Source organism: Aythya ferina (genome assembly GCF_964211825.1).
Source record: "Aythya ferina genome assembly, chromosome: 9".
In the NCBI taxonomy this organism is placed as follows: Eukaryota; Metazoa; Chordata; class Aves; order Anseriformes; family Anatidae; genus Aythya; species Aythya ferina.
This window is the reverse complement of record NC_140305.1, coordinates 6,009,641-6,030,685: the sequence shown is the minus strand read 5'-3', so window position 1 is coordinate 6,030,685 and position 21,045 is coordinate 6,009,641. Positions and strand designations below refer to the sequence as shown.

At 40.8% G+C, this 21,045-nt stretch overlaps 1 protein-coding gene across 4 annotated transcripts in view; it reads left to right on the top strand.

Moving 5' to 3' along the window:
* The window catches only part of NYAP2 (neuronal tyrosine-phosphorylated phosphoinositide-3-kinase adaptor 2), a 141,334-nt gene that overhangs the window by 115,893 nt on the left and 4,396 nt on the right, over positions 1–21,045 (top strand). The gene's annotated exons all lie outside the window — the stretch shown is intronic.

Below are 21,045 nucleotides of genomic sequence, written 5' to 3'. Positions count from 1 at the left end.
GTGTAAATTTCTTTTAAATGTCGTCTAAAGCACTTGCACCAATGTTTGTCAATGACTTGTACATACCTTTGACTTCTGCCCAGTCGTACTATAATATTTGTGCCAGTCTTACATTTGTTTTGAGCTCAGTGCATGATTGTATTACACTGTGATTTATCACTGTCCTGAAAACTGCTCTTACAGCAAGTTGTTTTGTTTAGTTAAGGCAGCTAGACTCTCTTCAGCTTTAGGCCATGTAAGGCTTACAGGACTATGAAATAGTCTGCTGTAGTTATATCTGTTGTATATTGTTAGGAACCAAAAAAAAGCAAAAAACAAAAAACAAAACAACAACAAAACAACAAACTAAAGGGGTAAAATTCTCCTCATATCTTAAACTGAGATACTTTTTTTCCCCCATCAGAGACAATAATCCCACACAGACCCTTAAGAAAGAAATAGAAGTGTTTGGGTTTGGCAAATTTCTCCAACAGAGAGAAAATGGAAAAGAAATAAAGACATGGGAAACCTATACTTACCTTTATTTTATATGCTAATACTTGATATTGTATCATTTTGCTGCACAGACCTGTATTATTAGTTTGACAGAACGAACTGCTGAGAGTAGTAATTGAGAGGAAAGGTTTCACTTAAACATAACGTGAATACCTTCTGTCAAGCTCAGAGCATTCCCGTATTGTACCACGTGTGTGCACACGTATGGGCCTGCACAAGCCTGTGTATGTGTGTGGGTGTACGTGTACAGAGGCATGAACACATATGTATATATGTGCACACACATACAGGTATGCACACACACACAAGCACCCTTATTTAGATGGTAAATTTTCAATTGGTTTTCAGGGAATTAGTTCCCATAATCCTATTGAACTTCAATGAGATCTGAGTGGTAAACTCCCTTACCACTACTTCACATGTAATTCCCTATTTAAGTTTATTGTAGCTTGGTGAGTTGCTTCAAGAAGCTCTTGGCCAAAGCAGAGACCAGAAGAATAAGGTCAATTTACTCAATCCAGAGCATCATGTACTTGTTAGGAAGGTTATAGTTGTGTAGCCTAGTCCATACTGGTTAAAATTATTTAACTGCAAAACTGAAGCTAATGTATTACTTTAGAGTCCTGCTGGACACAATGCCTTGCATGTTTCTAAAACATATTTTACATAAAAGCAAATACATAATGGAGATTCAAAATGACAGCCTATTTAAATAGTGCATCAAGTATTTATTTTTATTTTTATTCTTATTGAAGGAAGAAATTAAGGTAATACTACTTCCAAAGGATTTGAGTGTCCTGGTGTTCATGTAGTACACCTTTTTTGATAAAACAAGTCTCACGTCAGACATGATGATTTGCTGGATACTCAGTGGCAAAGGCACCTTGGGTGTTTTGAAGGCATTTTAGTCTCTCAATTTATATTAAGAACTAAACAATAAGCCTTGAAAGCAGAAGCCGATGTGATAGAAGAGATAATGAGCCTCTTAGAAGCTGCAGTCAGGGTTCACTGAAACTGTGGAGGAAAAATCCACCTCACTTTATACAGAAGAAAGGAACAAAGATGATAAGAGGAATTTTCAAGTGACTGTAGAGGGTATTCTTGTTAATTGAATAATGTATGGGCATGGCTTCGTGAGAAAAAAACAAAAACTGGTAAAAGCTTTATTTCTGCTCATCTTCCCCTCCAGTTGTCAATTTCTTACTATCAATCTATTAAATTGCCATTTATTATGAATGCATAAATTTGTAAAGGTGTGGATTTGACCCTGATTCCAGCTGAAAGGCAGAAGTCTCATTATCTCCCTGGCTGACACAAACATTGCTTCAATTGCGTTCTTTATACACCTACTCTATCTTCATGTGCAAATAGTCTATGATGGGTGAAATGTGTTTGGAAATGCCTGGGTTGTTAACCCATTCTGAGTCTGACAGATTGTGGCATACACTGTATTTGTTTTTGTGTGCTGTGGCTATTGATTATATTAATATGGTTTCCTTAACTACATCATAATCAGCAGTTACGCTTTCCAAAAGATTATGAGGATGCTTCTTGTCATCCACCTCTGTGTTGATGATATGGGCACAGCTGACATTCCCACAGGGATTCAAGGTAGAGGGGTACAGCTGGGAAAGGGCAGAATACTGTTTTGATTGTTTTTCTCAAATCTTCATGGATCCCCAACTAATATTTTTCAAGCATTTAACTTGAGAAAAATTTAGATGTACAACCGAGCTCTCCAAGGCTCATCAGTTTTAATACAGAATGACTCATGCAAGTGGTAAGAATGCTTAGTAACTCAAAGAAGGTCTGAACTGAAGAAACCTGAATTTGAATTTCAAACAAATACTGGCTAATTTTATAACTGTTGGCATTTAACTCCTGTATGCCTTATTTTCTTGCTTCTGGAATGGTGTAGGAGTTGTGAGGATTAACCAGATAATATTTATGGAACATATTTATGGCGTATGAATGGTAAGCATTACAGTGATCACTTATAAATAAAAAGAAAGGGCTTACGATTAATTATGTGGCTGGTCTCTGATGAAGAACACTTAAAAGTAACACTTAGAAGTGGTGACCAGCAGTCCAGACACGCAGAGGCAGAGAGCATGCTGTTCTGTATTTCTGGTAAAGTAGTACAGAAGTACTACTTTAGTAGAAGGTAGTGAGGGCATTTTGAAAGATGGTTGCAGGACACAACCTTGGATTAAGTCGTGAATTAACTAAATTTAGAGTGAACGATAAAAAAAAAAAATATCATGTAACTAAAGTTATTAATTGTATAAGAAAAAAGTTGAAATTAAGGAAATAGAAAAAAAAAAGTCAAAATTCAACTGTGAACATGAAAATATAATATGGCAGATGTATGGAATATTTTTGAGTTACAGAAGTGGCAAATAGCTATATATGCTAAATACATATCCTAATATAAACATATATCCTAAAGAGAGGAATGTAAGTAGTGGAGAGGTGTTCCACATATCACAGAATGTGTTCCGCTATAGAGGTTCTCCAATGTTAGCAGAGAGCTTACCGGGAATGGAAAAACATTCTAGAAAGTAAAGAAAGTTGCACCTTAGATACCAAGTAATGTGTGGATAAAACTAGAAACAGTGGAAGTCCATCTGAATTTGACCATTATATTGAAATGCAAACAAGTACCAGTCTTTTGTAGCCACCCAAGCAGACAAAACAGAAGTTAACCAGATCACGAGGTTCCTAAAGTAGAAATCAAGTATGGTCCCAGGATGCCCCAGTAAATAAATGATCTCCCATATTGCTGCAGCTTTTGTAGCAGACATGCTCAGGTGTTCTTGCCCCCCTGCAATGGCCAATCCTCAAGCATGGCAGGGCACACCTCTAGTGAACTAAATTTTTCACTTGTGAAAAGTAAGAAGGATTTGGAGTCATGGATACCACTGCAATGATTTGATGGTTCCCTGCCTCCTGTCATTCTCTGTCTTCATCTCAGGGTAACAAAGGATTACATAGGAATCAAAAATCCATGTGACATAAAGGATGTATGTGCACTGAGCATGCTTATTTGTAGAGTAAAATGTTTCAAGCAACCTGTACTGTGGACGTCCCCCTGCTGGATAGCTGAGTATCTTGCATCCATATTTTTAATGTACATAAAGCCATCTCTAGGCCACTGCTAGGCTTCTCTGAAGCACACACACACATACAAATCTGCTAAATTCTATTTTAAAGAAAAGTAGCTGATATAGCTATCTCTTGTTTTATTTATTTATTTATTGGCAAACAAATTTTGCAAAATGAATTTTATTTTCATTAAGATGTAGACAGCCATAGCCATGTGTATTAAGCTGCATATCAGCACAACGGCACATGTTTATAGACGCATCCTGAAGGAAAGATCCACATGTTTATATGATCCACAACCTCAGGGAAAACACACCCTTTGATAACAAAGCCCCTGATAGCTATAATTCAATATGTCAGCTTTTCTGTGAAGCAGAGCCTGCTTTCAGACATTTCCACAAAACTATGTACCTTATCTGCAGATATGCAGCCTCTCCTCATGCTGCCAGATAGTTACTTGCTTTTCAGTGGGAAGACAGCACTCTAGTCCCTTTACTTTTGTCTCCTTGAGGTGTGCTGTTCTAATCTCTGGAAGGCAAGCATGCCTTGCAAGGCCTGGTGTCTTCTGGTGGGGGGTACAGGGCACTGATACCTATCTCCAATTTAAGCAAGGAAAGAAGGTTTAAACGTAACAGTGGTGATCAAAGTAAAATCCAGAAGCCGTGCTGAGATTAGAAGGAATAATTTAGAGGAGGGAATAAAGATAGGTGGGCAGCTATGAAGGAGCTTCAACTTCCATTGCAAGAACAGAGTGAAAAGACTAGAAAAGTGAATCAACGCTTAACTTTTTTTTGTGCGTGTGTGGCTTTTTTTTTTTTTTTTTTTCTCCCAAAATGCAGCTCAAAACGTGTGGTGTCTGCCCCAGCCTGCAGCAGGCCGAGGCAGTGTCCGCAGCAGCTGGGCAGAGCTTTCAGCCCGTGCCCTGTCGGGTGCGGGATTGCAGGAGGGGGCCCGCACACCCCACCGAGCAGACCACGTCCCGGTGGCCTCGCACCAAAGGAAGGGACTCTGCCAACGCTTTATTGGAGTGGGTGTCTTTGATGGGCAAGAATTGCAGATACTTAATTTTGCTGTTTGAATCCACTACCAAAGCTGATTCAAGGAAATGGAAAAGCAAGCTTTGCACAGTCCTGAAAGCAAGAAACCAGGACTTTTCTAGTGTAGTTTTCTACTGTGCACATATTAAGGCCTGCAGGGAAGCAGAAAGCAGAACTTCCAACTCCAGCCCGCAGCTGAAGGACGCTTTTGAAGTCTTTCCATCAGCACCAAGTGCCACCCGCCCATTCCCACAGCCTCTGCGCTTTCTGTCGTGTCACCGCTTGGGCGGAGCAAAGCCTGGGCGACCAGGCGCCGGCTGCCGCCTGCAGCGGCCCTGCTCAGCCCGGCCCGGCCCGGCTCGGCTCGGCTCGGCCCGACTTGGCGCGGCCCGGCGCCATGAGTCCGCTCGCGGCGCTCCGTGAGGCGACGGCGCCGCCTGGCGGCCCCCGGCAGCGCCACGGCCCTCGCCGAGCCCCCCAGCGGCACGGGGCAGGCCCCGGGGAAAAGCCCGGCGTGTGCTGAGAGCCTCTCCCCAGGTCTCTGGGAGATAAATGATGAAATATAAATGATTGTTTGCAGCTGTGGCTGCAAACTGCCCCTGTCCGTGGCAGCTCCCTGGCTGGTGCAGTCCCCGCGCCCTGCAGCACAGCGCTGGCTTTAGGGCCTGCACCGTCCTCACCAGTGAAATCCCAAATTCCTCCGCACAGCAGCACAGATAGCCTTCTGTTTAAGCCTGAATGTTTAGGTGCTAAGGAAAATGCAATTAAAACACCCACGTTTTATCATGAAAAAAATTTTCTCGCATTAAAAGTGATGTGAGACCTTATCCTCAGGGCAACTGCTATTTAATTTTATACTCTAGCTGAAAAATCCCAAGCACAGTGTGAACTGTTCCGCTGTAAAGAAAAAGAACGGTGGGAGGGAAATACGATGACACACACAAAAAAAAGCTTAGATATCTATTTAGCTGCTCTCCGCATGCATTCTTAGAACAATGCCCTGTAGTTTAAGTGCAGTATAGGCTCACCGAAAGAAATTCACAAAACTTGAGAGAAATAATGTAGAGTTGAATCCTGACAGGTACTGAGCATGCCTCAGCAATGCAGCCAAGTGTTTGCCTCATGGCTAAGTGCATGAGTAATTCTGTTCTGGGTCAACTAACTATCACAAACCTAGTTCTTAATGTCTCTGGCCTTCGTTGTGTATACAAAGTGTATTATAGTCTTTGTATGCCTTGTAAGCATTGTGTTCACCCTGTAATTAATGAATGCAAGAAGGTTAAATTGTTACTATTATGGCTATAATTATTTTTGAAAGCACCTAGACAAAAAGCATCCTCAATGAATTGGCATTATCATGCTTTAGTTGGCAAATGTGCATCTGAAAGCATATGGTCTCTATATTACTCTGAGCCCAAACAATGCATCTGTGCTCTTCTATTATTCTCAGTTTGAAGTTGTAGTTTTCCCCAGCAATAGTGTACAGGAGTTCAACGCAGGCGATAAACACCCTGCACTCGTTAGGCCTCTTAGCAGGGCTGGGTTCCTGGCTGCCACATTTAATGACTTCCGCTGCTGAAAAATGAACATCTATAAATGAAGATCCATGCTGTTCCATATCTGATCACAGCAGTCTTTTTTAAACTTCCATTATATGAAAGAAATAAAGTAATTGCAGGTAGATGGAGAACTCTGTAGACTAGAGTACTCTTTCATCCTGTCTGAACACTAGTGAAATTGTAACAGGGGGAAAAAAAAAAGTGTGCTAGTAAGAGAATTAGTGTCTGCTAATGGTGTAAATGAGTGTCATTGCTCGGTACTGTAAATCCTGGCTGGATGCAGTCCTTGAAGAATCATAATCTGAAAGCAACATCAAACCCTAATGATTCTGCTTTTATGGTTCTAATAGTGCAGGGGGGTTGCAATGAAAGCAGCAACTTCTATCATACCTGCCCTCTGGGCTGGAGGGAAAATAAAGATCCCCCTGGGTTGCTGGTTAAAGAGCTCAGGTGAGGCACAGTCCCAAATTCCTATTCAAAAGGTGTACCTAGCTACAGTGCTAATTACTGCTCTGGTATGGCTCTCTGTCTCTTTTTCACCCTTTGTTTTCAACATTTTTGAAAGTATACTCTGTATTTTGGATGTATGATATGTAGAAACAATTATAGAACAATTCATGGCATGGTGATGATAGTTTTCTTCTCCTTCCTATGTGTAAAGTCTGTGTTCCCCTTCAGCCAGGGCAGTGGCTCTGAGATCTCTGTCTCAGTGCTCCTGTGGTTGTTCCTTTTTGCTACTTGATGTTTTTCTTCATTCAAAATGTATGTCCACAGTGCAGGAACAGTACCTTAGCCTCTTGCTCTGTAAAGTCTCATGGGTTTTTGGTCTGCACTTTCTATACACCATTTGTTGCTTTGGATGGTAGCCTGTGATGCTGTTTCCTTAAAGGGACTTAATTACTCCTTCTGTTTAACCATCACTTTTAATAAGGCTTGGGATAGTCACTAGATCCAAAGTGTTCCTAACGCTGGCCAATAGGATCTACCACAATATCATCTGTGGCATTGAAGAATCATAAATAAGGTCCATAAATAAGGTTGTCTAAATATCATAAATAAGGTATCTGTGTAGATAGACAATGTTAGTAGAACAAATCCTGTCCTTACCTTAAGGTTTTATAAGTCCAGCATAACAGAAGAGAAAGAAAGCAGTTGTAGAAGGGAATAGATTTGTACATATGTGACTGCTTAAGCTTTGGTTTACACTGAAATTAGAAAGTGCAAAACTATATGGTGTAAAATCCATATATCTTTGACAGTGATTTTAATTACTTTTATATGCCACTAACATACTGAAATGCATTTGGATGTCTAACACCAGATAATAAGGTAAATGTAATTAGAAAAAGTTTACAAATTATGTCTCTTTCTCAAATGTCCCACTTACGGAGGTGGATTGCCTCTTCCATGGAGATGTCTTTAGTGTCTGCGTAGGAGAAAACAAGAGAAGGTAGACACAGACTGATTTTGTGATGCTGGTTTTGCAAATGGCTGAGAGGGAGAAGCTCCTCTGTGTCCCACCTGGGAGGATGGACAGGCATGGAAGAACCCAAGGTAGAGTACTGAGAGAACCTCCTGGCACAGGCACTTCACTGATGGGATGTGGGCCAACTTTTACCTTAAGATGATGTTTGGATTTGCTCAGAGTTTGGCCTGAGAGTATGTGAAAATCCGAGTCATTCAGAGCCACAGGCCTTGTTCAGGCCAGACGCTCACAGGACAGAGACGAGGCATCGCACGGATTGCCACCACCTAGAAAGAAGTGCTGTGCCATACACCCGTCTGGGGAGTTTGCGCTGCTAAAGGGCTTGGAGGCTGAATTTCTTGGTATGTTTTCGTGCCTTTACAAAGTGCAGCAGGGCCCCATGCCCACGAGAGGGAGCAATTGGATTACTTTACAGCATCTTTTTTTCCTGCAAAGACAAATACTCTGCACACATGAAGGCAAAATTCTGCTGTTGTTAGTCCAGCTAAAAACACTGTCACATTTTGGATGAGAGCAACAACAGGAATTTTAATGCTGTAGAGAAGGCTCCACAGTGCATTATGTTGAGTTTCAGCTTGAGTCTGGTCTTACATAATCCATGAACGGGTCCAAAGCCGTGCGAAATAGTTTCTAAATATACAAACTGCAAACAGAGAACTCTTATTAAAAAGAAAGAAAGAAAAGAAAATGCAGACCTTGAAGTGGATGGAATTGCCACATCCATCATCCCTCACCTCCAAGGCACGCCTGACCGATTGGCACGGGAAGCAGACGTGTTAGAGCCTCCTTCTGTTGGCAGACAGCCCCGCTGCTGCTGCTGCTGTCCCAGAATATTTTCTTCAGCATTCAGCTGCTCTGGTCATGCAGCAGAAGCAGGTCACTGTTTCAGAAGCTGGGTCCCTGTTTCAAGAGCCTGAGAAAGCACACGCGGCAAGGCCCGAGCACATGCTGTGGCCGCAGTAGGCTCCTAGGCCCAGGCACGGTGGTGGTGGCTTACTTTGTGCCGCTGACAGCGCGGGGCTTCTGCTTGGCTCCCGGGCACAAAAAGTATTGAACAGGAGCACTCTGGGCTGTGACCACACAGCAGCAGCACCTCTACGACGTTGTTGCTCATTTTTCAGATGTGTCAATGGTCAAGGCCTTTTAGGACACACAGTTTGAGGCACATAGACCGTCTTTAAGAAATGTACTTCCGCAGAAAGAGGGCGTTGGACATGGGAGCAGAGTGATCAGGCCTTGCAATCTCTGAGCACCAGGCCTATATTTTGTTTTCCTACCTTTCCTCACTCCTCGAGTGCCAGCTTGGCTGCCGTTATTTAAGATACAGTGGAAGAGAGTGGGAGGAAGAATATTGCATTCTCGTGCTCTGATCTCTTGTTGTTCTTGGACGGGCCTTGTAAGCTTGCCAGTAGAGTACAGAAAGAGGTTTGTTCCCTCACATAAGTAGCTGAAACTTTTCAAATACAATAATACTCTGACAAAGAATGGAATACAGTGTTTATGATGGTTTTCACTTCCCTCTCCATGTTTTTTTTTTTTTTTTTTAAAAAAAAAAAAAAAAAAAAAAAAAACAACAAACTCTTTACCTAGTTGTTTCACAGATCTGGGAGATTACTTTTTAAAGAAATGGAAAGGATAGGCATAAGAAGATATTATCAAGATATTATCTACTTCTTTTTTTTTTTTTTTTTTTTTTTTTTTGGGGGGGGGAGGGTTGGGGAGAGGAGATGGGGAGGTTGTGTCTGTTTTTGATAGAGTTGGGACAGTCTTTCAGTACCTTGAAAAATAACCTTAGCTCAACAGAGAAATAAATGTGTGGAAGAAGACACTGCAGCTGTTCCCTGGAAAGTGACTTACACTCCATAGCCCCTGGAAGCTGGTGGGGAGTTCAAAACAGACTACATCAGTAGGAGGACAAGAAGACAGGCAGATCTAGCCCATTGTACGTCCTGTATTGCAAGTGAAAGGAAGTAGGTTCTCAGCATGCTTAAAGCAAAAGCAGATCAGCACCTCATAGTGTGGGCACACAATGCTTTTATCAAGAAAAAAGAAAGAAAGTAGTCAGGAGCTGAGATGGAAGGAGGCAGCGAAGAGCAGGGTGCCCTGCTCCTGGTGCTGCCTGTCCTGAATGACAGGGCAGCAACTTTGGTTTACTCTTGCACCTTCTCTTTGTAGGACTTTTGTATGTCTGCGTGCATTCAGTACCCCACAAAGAGGCTCAGACATAGGCACAGCAGCCAAAGCACAGTCTTTCCACCCAGGCTTTTTTTTTTTTTTAATTTTTTTTTTTTTTTGAGAGTCAGAGTTCTGCATGGGGTGTAGAATTTAATGTGATGTATTCAGAAACAGAAACGAGCTAATATTCCCAATAAAAGACTTAGGCAGGTCCATGAGACATATGGGGAGATGTATGCCTTGAAAGTCTTACTGTTTAATTGGAAAAATGTTACTAAGCAATACCTCTTGCAGCTTATGAAACACTGAATTAGTGAGATCACTGTCCTATCCTGTCTACAACAAGAAACTAAAAATTAATTGGAGGTTCTTCATCTCATTTTTCACAGCTCTTACAGCATTGTTTGTGATTCTACTACAAATAAGTAACAATTTACAGTAGTAAAAAAATATATAATGTAATTATGTGAAATAATTTCAGCCTAAGCATCCATAAGTTGCCTATAAGGATTTCATTTAGTAGCATTCCTTCCTCTTTACGGAATCTCTCTTTAAGGCATTTCTCATAAATTTGCTTATTCTCTTCTAAAACTTGTAAATTCACTTCAAAACTTATTCTGAGACTTTTATGTGCAAACAATTAGCTTAGTCACATTAAGAAGGATGCAGTACCAGAACAATAACAATTGAAAAGTTTATTTCAAATGGTGTTGCAACCACTATTGAAGACATTGTGCCTTGGTTAAAAGAAAAAAAAAAAAAGAATAAAATAAAAAAAAAAAAACTGAAGCATGCAATTTTCTTTTTCTCCCTTTTCTGTGTGTATTTATGTTTAACTCAGGGCAAGAATTTTATAATATTCTTAAAGGAAAAAAAAAAAAAAGTAGAAATAAAAATGGCATGAATTCATGAAAGCATGGGTTTATATATAGGCATTTTCTGTAAATGAACCAAACGTTCTGTATTCTAGGTAGAAAAAAACTTATCTGTCTGCTCATACACATTTCTGTTACCTCCATGCACTCCCACTTGTCTTACCTTTTCCGTATATGAACTGAATGTATTGTACCACGTTTTCTGTTTGAACTGTGTGTGCCTGATGCATAAAACACGACACAGAACAGCAAGGTTTTCCTCACCATCTGCGTTAAGCCATGAACCATCCGAGCTTTGTTCTCATGGTTGTCGTCATTTCACCAGAATCTTTCGATGTTTGTATAGCCTTATACAGTATATTGCACTTACTGTACCTGTATAGTATCTTGTCTGTATACTGTATGCACATAAATATGTATATTCACTCATGTATGTATGTATAGTATGTTTATATATCTATGTATATGTATGTGTGTTTGTTCATAGTCTTTCACTAGCAATGTGTGGCTATTCATATACATTCTGTATGCCAACTATGAAGAGGTATGAATGCCGGCACCCACTTTTGATAACCTACTTTTATCCTCATTTTGTCTTGTTAAACAATGAAAATAAAAATGTCATGTATTTTAAATGAGAACTTTAAAAGATTATTATTTTTTTTACTAATTTAAGGTTTACAGTTCTTCAGAAAAAAAAAAATAATAATTGCAAAGATGCTTGTATTTCTTATGACAGCTTTCTGTAGCTGAAAAATATTTGATAACAGTCCACACTCTGTAGCTTGTGCTGGATCTTGTGTTGCTCAAGGGTTCCTAGGTTTGGAGATGCCTTTACCCGACTGGACTCTCATACAGAAAACCCCAACTTCATTCACTGGGGCACTTGCAATAAATCTAGGGGACAAGCTATGTCTGTAACATCTCGCACATACCAATACTGGATAAAGAAGGGCCTTACTCAGCCTGGAAAGAAAAGTTTCTGCAGTGCAGGTACACAGTAGGAGCAGCTGGCTGTACCATCCCTTATGAGTCAGTTGAACAGGAACATTGCAGACACTGGTTGTCAGCTATGATTTCAAACTGCCTCTTAGTTTGCAGTCCACGGTAACATATAATTGCCGATTGATTAAGCAGTTATTGAAACAGCCAACAGTCATTTATTAGCTCTTTGTGAAGTTATTATTAATCACCACGCCTCTGCATGTAGGCACAGCTAACTGGCCTTGAGCCAGCAAAGCACTGGTTATCTTAAATAGCAGAACATCCCTGTAAATCTAGGGGCCAATTACGTGTTTTCCAGTTGAGCATGTATTCATTCTTCATTGAATAGGAGCTACAATGATAATCATATGTGTTTCTGTTTGAGGCCTATGAGTGATAAATTTACTTCCTTTGAAGTTAATCTTATCGTCGTATTATCATGTCAGGCAGGCCAGTCTCAGTGCAAAGTTAAGTTACTGCAGCACAGTGGCAGTAGCTACTCAGGAAAAAAAATGAATCTTAGAAGATAGATCCTTATACAGGAAATACAAAAGAATTTTTAGCATGACACAGCTACGGTTACAAAGAGCCTTCACCCGAACTAAAAATGCATGATAAAAAATCCTTTTCATTTTTTCTTTAAAGATGCAAGGTTAAATTCTGACCTCACTCACGTCAATAGCAAATTCCCATTTAACTCATAAGCTACAACTGGAATGTCCAAGGAATGCTTTTTCTCAACAGAGAATAGGATGGGGAAAGGACACATTCCATTAATCAAGCTGTGTGTGCATGGGCCAGCAGCCTGGTCTTAAAAGTCAGAGTGGTAATTAGTGGACGTTTGGGTTGCCAGCCTTTTTTTCTTGCCTGTATTTCAGCTCTTCTGTGTGTCAGTAAATCATGTCTATATGAGATTTGGGTACTGTATTATTTAGCAATTCTTGATATAAATGAGATTACATGACGTTTTTCTGAGGCTAGAGTAAAGGCTTATCTTATACTAAGGATATCTCTCACATTCGAATTCTTTAGACATTTTCAGTACAGTTTATAAGCCTAGTATCTGTGCATTAACTACATTTCAAATTGGGGTTAGTGGTGAATCATAAATGGTTATCCCTGTCTATTAATCTCATTTTATGCGTCTTTAAAAAGCAAGATGTGAGCACATAAAAGAACAAGATCATCTGTGTTCATTGTGTTGTTTTCAGTCATACTTTCCTAAAAACTTTTTCTCTGGTACAATCAATGCAATACTTGAAAAATGGCATGTAATGTAAGAAAATGGTCATTGACTCAATTTCACCATTAGAAAAGGAGAAATATAAGAGCACATATTAAAATTTCTCATCTGTAAAGCAACTTCATAGTCTTTAATTGAGGTATTAGTGTGTTTAGATCACTAAATAACGAATGAGGATTTGAAAGCACAAACCAGCCCTTTCAGGGCTGAAGCATTCTCCCTTCCTGTATTACTTTGATCATTTTATTTTTTTTTTATTACTATTTTTAAAATATTCTTGTGACCATTTTCTTGAAAATGCTAGATAAATGCAAAGCTTTAGTGGCTTTGCTGAAAAACTGGTGTGCTGAGGTTCTTCAGCTGTCATAGCAATGAAGGTTAGTTAAATATTCAGTTCTAATACTAGCATCACTAGGAAGAGTGCTGAAGCTCATGTATGTGTTTCTAGTTTGGGTAAAATGAGGTCCAATTTAGGTTCCCCAAAGTGGAGAAACTCATTGATTTTGTGGTTTCTCTGTGTCACTTTTTTTTTTTTTTTTTTTTTTAACTTTAGACTTGGCTTCACTGTTGACTTTCTCTTAGTTCTTCCAAAGTCTTGGTCTTGTTAGCACTCATTGTCATTCTTCAGAATTTATTTTCTCTGTCTTCCTTGGCTGCTGCTGAATGAGCAGAAACAGTGACCTAGAGTGTGCACTCTGCTACCCTTCTACATGAGAGCTTTTGCAGCCTGCAAGGGTTGGGTCTTGCAGAGATAAGGATCTTTCCCACCAGCAACTCTCACTGCTCCATGCCACATCTGAGCATAAAGGAGGACAGACTTCCTTTCAGTATGAGATTTAGAGTCTGGCAGTTTTTCAAAACTACCACAATTTAGAGTAAGAAACACCAATTACAGGTGTTTTGTACTGTGGACATGGTTACACAGTCATAGTCAGGGCCAGCTGTAGTGATCATTGAGGTTGCTGCCTCAACCAATCCTGCTGTTTAAGACTGGTTGATGAACAGTTAAGTCACACATGTGATGAAGTAGCAACCTCCAGCACAAGGAAAAGGTGAGGAGATAGAGTTAGTAACATCTTAATGTAATCTGGGATGTTAAAGTGTTACCCTGCAGGTGCTGTACTGCAAAATGTGGTTAGCATGAGGTCTCGGTATCACTGAACTCTACCAAAGTCTGGATATTCTGTCCTTTGTTTCTTCTGTGACTGACCTAATACAACATTGAATTTTCCTTTCTATTTTACAGTGAGCGAAAGGATGTATCATGGTGGGTTGCTTGAGTTCTGCATTTACTGCTTAGCAAAGGCATAGATTAAGCTTTGATTTTTCATAAGCAATCTCAATAGGAATGCACTTTGTGATGAACCACTGCATAAATGAGATGCATGAGACAACTTTACACGATATGCCTAATATAAGTTGCTTTACAGACTTTTACTTTAAACAGAATAGCATTTACAGGATGTGTAAATAGCAGATCAAGCAGTACATTTCAGACAGTTGTTTGGGTTAAAAAAATTAGCTTAGATGAGACAGATACAAGTTTACAAATATGTTAATAATGCAAGGTCAGGAAGATCTATAGCCAGACTGTCAGAGTGAAAATGAAATGCAGGATGGTAAATTTATCATTTAGAGTTTGCTTTATTGATAGACTCAGCAATAAACTGAGGGTAGCTGGAAAACTCGAGACATAGGAGTGTGTGTAGTGCTGATTCTGTATAAAGTAGCTGTGACATTTAGTAATTGGAAGCAATGAATCATGAAACTGGAGGTCTGAAGTCAGAGGTGCTGATAGTTTACTAACCATTTGCTAATTTAATTTTAGGATAAGTATTAATTGTTCATAATCTCGAATCTTTGAGAATTCTTGGAGTTCCAAAGATTCTGTTAAACTGATTTTAAGTAGTGGATCAGTTGGGCCGTAGAGCACAGATGATGTAGTAAGTCTTTAAGTGAGTCCCATATTTAAAAAAGGTCTCTTGCGATATCGCATCGTATAATTACAGGATCTTCATTAAGTGGTAGAACAATTTTTACACGGACTCTATTTTTTTTTCCTGTAGTGGTATCATTTGGAAGAAAACATATTCCTAGAAGTTTAGAAATTCAGAGTAATGGAAATCAAAACACTAAACACAGCAGTTCCTTTGTTACAATATTATAATAGCCCTAAAATATGATGCACATGCAGTTTTATAAGTTGAAATAGCAGGTGTCAGTGAATTCCTTTAATGTTAAATATACGGTGTAAGATTACAAGGTGTTCCTTCCTGCACAAATATTTTGTTAGAATTAAAACTGGTGTGCTAGGAGAATCCTTTTCCAGTGCTTAGATGCATTATTACCTGGATTCTAGTACCAAGTAAGACTGTGTTCCTAACACCTACATTATTTCTGCCACAGCAGACATAACAGGCTAACTGGCAAATGTTGATTTCCAGATCTGTGCCAGTAACATTAAAGATGTTGCTATAAAAACAAAAATAGAAAATTGGCTTTTAGTGACTTGTATTGCATTAGAAATGCAGAGGGAACAAATCTTGAGAAAGCAGAACACACGTGTGTTTTCTCCCACTTCCAGTGTATTCTTTGTGTCAATCAGAAATGTACTGCTATCAAGGTTTGTGGAAACATATGCCTAATGCAGGTCATTGATACAGATTTTTACGCCTGTTTGAGTTAATAACCCTCCCTATTCAGGGGAGAATGGGGAGTTTACTTGTGTCTCTTAAAAAGAAGAATTTGTGGAAGAACTGAGGGGGCAGTTTGTGTGGCGCTTAGCACATCGTGTGTGCCTGTGCTTGTGATGCGAGTATGCGAGTGCACAGGAGCCATCTTCATGCGGCTGCTGGTACAGTAGGACACCTGCTAGAAAACACCTCAGGCACTTCCAGAGAATTTGCAGTCATGTTATCAAGTGTCCCTGGTAGCGTTGCCATGCACTGCTGGCTGCATGGAGAGCTTCTGCTTTCACAGCTCACGGTGCACATGCTGCGTGTTCCCGAACATGCTTTTAATCACCTCTGTGTTAATAATCAATTGTTGTTTTGAATTTAGCAGTAATGGAAGAACTGAGTAGCAGTACAGAGCTATATAGCTGGCTGACTGTCCTGGGCCAAATTACTCAGTCTTTTGTGTTAGCAGTGTTCCAGAGTACCTCTGTCACAGAGAGATACGGCTGCAGATGTAGCCTGTAGCTTTACCCTCGCTTACCAGCTTTTACAGCCACTGGATTTAGGAACGTTTAAGTGCAGTGCAACATTTATTGCTCACAGTTGGCAACAGAAACCTTGTCCAGCATCATTTTCCAACCGCTTTTCAGAAGGTTTTTTAAAATGTTTGAGTGTTTTTTACTACTTGTCTGAACAAACTGTAGTTGAATTCTTGGACCCGTGAAGCCAGTGGGCACATTCCTGTTGGCTTCTAGCAAGGTCCTCAGCACTCAGAGCTTTTGAAACTTGATTCATGCTGAACTCCTGCAGTGGACAACTCCCCTTTTGCACATGTGTGCTAAGAGGATCTCCACATCAAATTAAGACTATCAGGTAACACTCCATGAAGTAACTCTTGCTACTCACCATGGCCCTCTGCTACTTGCACCTGTGGGACACGGCTGCCTCCTAGGAGTCGCTCTCCTGCGTGGAAATACCTTGCCCGGCTGGGTGGCTGGGACCCGTCTGCATCAGAGCAAGTGCCATCGAGAGTTTCAGTGGGAAAGAGAGTTTGGAAACTCCTGTATGAGAAAAGGCAAGAGGGAGGGAGAACCTTTTCCTCCCAGAGGATGGTAAGTGGCTTTCAGAAAGCCTTTCTTCTTCACTTGTTGTAGCCTGCCAAGGCAAACCAGCATGCTTGGCTCTGCTGAGGGATGTGTAGCACTGCTCACAGACTGCACTGCTCATAGCTCACTTAGTGTGCTGATACTGGAGACATTTCTAATAATAGCTTCCAAATGCCGATGATGTTTTTATTTCAGTATAATTTGCATTTGTTTAAGATCACTTTGTTACAGCCTCATGTCAGCTCTTTGGCTTTCATTTTATCTATGGTATGCAGTTGTCATGAAGAACAGAGTATTTGTATGGCATCCACAATCACACGTGTGTGATGTGGTTTTTCCCATTGTTCCTGTAAGTGAAGTCAAACTGTCCTGTAGGAGAGGGAGGACACTCAAAAGGACCAGGAGAAAGCAGTATCTTCTTCAGCCCCATAATCCGTACAATTTCAGCAACAAGGAACGTACAGTACTAGGAACCAATTATGGAAGGACCACTGTATCATGGGACACATTTATCACTTCTGATTTACCTTCCAAAAAACCAGCAGCATTAAAAATTGGCAAACCAGGAACTTGTCAGCCAAAATGTCACAAGGAAAAGCATTAGAATAGGATTTTGTATTGTCTAAGCCCTCATATAATGAAAAATATGTCTTTTAGGTCATTAAAGGTTCATACACCACAAAAGAAAACACTCATGGAAGTGTTCAGAACATGAAATACTGAGTGGTCAATTCAAATATTAGAAAAGTTTGCTCAAAAATTAATGAAAATGGGCAACATCTTTGAATTTTGTGACTAGTAATAGTCTCCTCCCCCATGGAATTTATAGCAGCACATATTTTCATGGGCACTCTTATGAAACTGTATTGCACCTCTCAATGAAACATTTCCTGAAATGCCTCTCAGCATGACTGGGAAGTAGCATGAATTCATACAACCTGTGCTTCACGCGCTGGGCCTGCCTCCAGAGAAGTCCCCAGGTTGGGAGCAGAGGCCCCTGCGCTGCCACCGACCCTGCAGCGAGGACGATGCTCTTTGGGTCCAGACGAGCAGAATCACACCCTGCACTTGTTCCTCTTGTCCCAGTGCAGCAGGAGCACAGGGCACCTGCCTGCCCCAAGCCTGGGGCTCACAATTAATCTTTCATGGGGCTCAGTTTGAGACAAAAGGATAGGAGTGGGACTTGGATTGCACATAAGTCTTTTTCCCAAGAGAGAGCCTTATCTGCGTATTTATGAATCTCTTTATCTGTCACACAAAGCAAGTAAAATTTAATCACACTTAAGAAACAGAGTTCCAGGCCTGGTGCTGAGGATATTTCACTCTATATTTTCAGTCTGGCTTCCACATTTTTCTTTTCACAGCCCTTGTATTTTTCATGTGGAAAGGCTGTGCTATATGGGATCATTTGGTTTGTATGAAGCTCAAAGGTGTTGCATCTTTCTTCAGTAGCATGCATGTGTTTAGCAACTCACAAAGAACTGCTTGTGCACTACGTTCGTGCACTTCGTGTGGCACGTTGTGGCCTCCAGGTGAAAGTCCAATTCCTGAAGGGCCAGAAAGTCCTATCCCATGTTCTCAGTTGTCACCAACAAAGAGATGCAAGATGTTTGCTGTACTTTGTAACTCCAGCTAGCAGGTGTGAAAAATCACATCCATCAATAACTGCTTAATCATGTTACTAGAGAATATTTCCTTCTACCTTTTTTCCATCCATAACTGTTATTCTCTTTGCTGAACAAAACAATTATGCTTAGTTAAGAAAAGGGGAAGAATTATGTTAGTTTTAAGTTTCTTGCTTAGACATCCACATTTGAGCACTTTGTGAACCCACTGCCTGCCTGATAGGCACAGCAATGCAAGTGCAGGCTGCTTGGGCCAGCATCGCTCTGCCAGAGCCGTAGGGGTGCCCAGGGCCAGGGCAGAGCCCATGCCAGGGCAGGAGAAAATAGAAATAGTCTGCTGTGACACCAGGCTGGGCCTGGCAGTGTGCGTCACTGCCTGTTCCCCAAAGCATCTTCTGGGTTTTCTCCAGGATTATGAGTTTTTCTCAATAAATTCTGATGTGGTGGAGAGTTGTGGAGTGTACTGCCCTCTGCTTGGAGGACCTGTCCTCTAAGAGCTGTTGGGCTGTACATGTTCTGCCCATCAAACCACTGCCCCAAGACAGTGCTGTGATCTTGGTCAGGGCAATCTAATTTAACTACAAATTTGTAAACCCTTGGGACTGTTTCATGTATTTCTAGAATGATGCAAAATATCAGTCCAGTGAGGTCAGAAGAAATAAAGACAGGCCCGCTGCTAATGGGGGTACCTACACACACAAAAATACACCAGTCACACTTCCTGTGATGAGGGATAGCGTTTGTCTCTTTTGTCTCTCAGATCTTCATAAAGCATTGAAACACTCACCGGGAGAGATCTTTTGGACTCCATCTTTTACTCAGAAAGATTTTCTAAGAGGAAATATTTTGCATTGTGTTTTGAGGATGTGTAAAGTTGTTGGAGTTACTGCTTTTTCTTAATTGAAAGGTGGTTTATAATGTTATTTCTTGTTCTGGGGCACTGCCAATGTAAAATCTGAGTGTTTAACAGATCATCATAAAAGTTATTTCTAATGTTTTGGGAATAAAAATATCAGAGGAATAAGGGCAGGTACTAAAAGTAAGGTGACAACACATTGATATCTCCTAAGGCCTTTCAGAAACTTGGTGTTTAAAACTGTGTGGAAGAATTCACTTTTGCGTAGTGGAAGAGGTTTCTTGATGTTTGTTGTTGTTGCTGATGTTTAAGTTTGGAACAAACATTTGCTTTAAATAAGATTTTTGAGGAAAATCCTTGCTCTCTCTGATTTTGAAGATAAATTGTGTCTTAGGCCCCAGATAATTTAACAAGAAGAATCAGCAAATTTCACAGTTCATAAGTGATTGTGTGGCAGCCTGATCCACCTGATACGGAGTGGTCAGGAGAGCCCTCCTGTTCTTACAGGCCTCATGGTAGATGCTGCCTCGTCCTTCCCTTTTCATTAAGAACAGGCTTTGGGCCAAGACCCTTCAGTCAAAATCAACTTTGCTTCTCCTGTGCTGTGTCTCATTGGCTGCTAGCATGATGGGTTTTGCGCCTGTGTGCCTACATCCACATCTGCAGCCAAGCTCTGACATGCTGCCAGATGCGTACAGGTCCCATGTGCTCTGGGGTCCTCCAGGAACAGGAGAGTCATATAGCTGTGCATAGTACAAATGCTCTACTTTTTTCTATAAATTAACTTGTAACATCATTATTTTTTTGTGTGTTTCTCACATTAAATAAATCCTTTGTTATGATAGAGCAGTGATATTAACAACCTGGTGCATGACCAGAGGAGCCAGCTGAAGCCAGAAAGGAGGGAGGATATGAAAAGAATTAGTACTGGAGCGAAGCGTGAGCCCCATCAGTTCAGCAGTCACAGAAAGGATTAGGCCTAAGTCCACAGTGCTAAACACTTAAGCTTTAAACACCTCAGTAGTAGCCCTACTGAAGTCATCAAAGGTTACTGCTGTGATTTCACAGCTGTGCTGAGTGCTGTGCTGGCTTGGGAGCTTTGGTGCCCACGGTTTGTCCAACAGACACTGAAAATGTAGATAAGACTCTTTGGGATTTCGTATTAGCAATATGGGCCCCTCACTACAAGAAGGACATCGGGCCCTGGAGCATGTCCAGAGAAGGGCAACAAAACTGGTGAGCAGTCTCGAGCACAAGTCTTTTGAGGAGCAGCTGAGGGAGCTGGGGTTGCTTAGTCTGGAGAAGAGGAGGCTGAGGGGAGGTTGTAATGAGGAGGGGGGGTCGGTCTCTTCTCCAGATAACTAAAGATAGAACTCGAGGAAATGGCCACAAGTTTCACCTGGGGAGATTTAGATTAGATATCAGGAAACACTTTTTCTCTCAAAGAGTGGTCAGGTGCTGGAACAGCCTGCCCAGGGAGGTGGTGGGGTCACCATCCCTTGTGGTGTTCAGGAAACACCTGGACAATGTGCTACAAGATATGCTTTAGTAGCTTAGTGGGTAGTATTGGTGATAGGAGGACGGGTGGACTAGATGATCTTGTAGGTCCTTTCCAACCCTGTGTTTCTATGATTCTATGATTATTGTCATACCTGTGTATGGTATGGAAGGTTTAGCCCTCAAACAAAAATAACATTTAAAAAACCACCAGTCTTAAAAACCTCTGTCCTGGAATGTGGAAATACTTAAATTTGTCATAGTAAGTGATTCTCTAACTGCTACACAATATGGTGGCCAGTATAAAAAAGGATTTGGGAGCTGTCT